This window comes from Nannospalax galili, unplaced genomic scaffold, assembly GCF_000622305.1.
Source record: "Nannospalax galili isolate Female #2095 unplaced genomic scaffold, S.galili_v1.0 scaffold382, whole genome shotgun sequence".
Classification (NCBI taxonomy): domain Eukaryota; kingdom Metazoa; phylum Chordata; class Mammalia; order Rodentia; family Spalacidae; genus Nannospalax; species Nannospalax galili.
In genome coordinates, this window is record NW_008348685.1 from 2,001,321 (window position 1) to 2,002,335 (window position 1,015).

The following is a 1,015-nucleotide window of genomic DNA, read 5'->3' on the forward strand; positions in this document are numbered from 1 at the left end:
TTTGTTATTTCTTCTTGTCTGCAGGGTTTGGGTTTTGTTTGCTGTTGCTTTTCAAGTGTGTTGAGTTGCAACGTTAAATCATTTATTTGTGTTCTTTCCGATTTTTTGATGTAGGCACTTAGAGCTATAAGCTTCCCTCTAAGGACAACTTTCAACGTGTCCCAGAGGTTTTGTTGTGTTGTATTGTCATTTTCAGTTAGTCCCAGGAATACTTTTGTTTCTTTCTTAATTTCTCTTTTGACCCATTCATCATTTAAGAGTGTGTTGTTTAATCACCACGTATTCATGTGGCAACTATGGCTTCTTCTGGTGTTGATTGTAATCTTTATTGCATTGTGGTCTGATAGCATGCATGGAATTATTTCAATCTTTTTGTATTTGTTGAGGTTTGTTTTGTGTCCCAGTATATGGTTGATTTTGGAGAAGGTACTGGGGTGCTGAGTAGACAGTATGTCCTTTGGTGCTTGGGTGGAATACTTGGTAGATGTCTGTTAAGTCCATTTGATATATGTTATTGTTTAATTCAGATGTCTCTCTGTTAACTCTCTGCCCTGTTGGCCTATCTAATGGAGACAGTGGGGTATTGAAGTCCCCTACTATTAATGAGTTGGGATTAATCTGGGTCTTAAAGTCCTATAGTATTGTTTTTATGAAGTTGGGTGCACCAGAGTTTGGTGAACATATGTTCATGATTGTAATATCTTCTTGATTTATTGTTCCTTTGATCAGAATGATGTGGCCCTCTTTATCTCTTCTGATTAGTTTTAGTTTAAAATCTATTTTGTCAGATATTAGAACTGCAACACCTGCTTTTTTTCTTAGTACCATTAGCTTGGTATATTTTTTCTTCCATCCTTTCACTTTAAGATAGTGTCTGTCCTTGAAAGTGAGATGAGTTTCTTGCAGACAACAAAAAGATGGGTTTTGTATCTTAATCCATTCACCTAGTCTATGTCTTTTGACAGGGGAGTTCAGTCATTAATATTTAAAGTTATTAATGAAAGATGTGTATTGA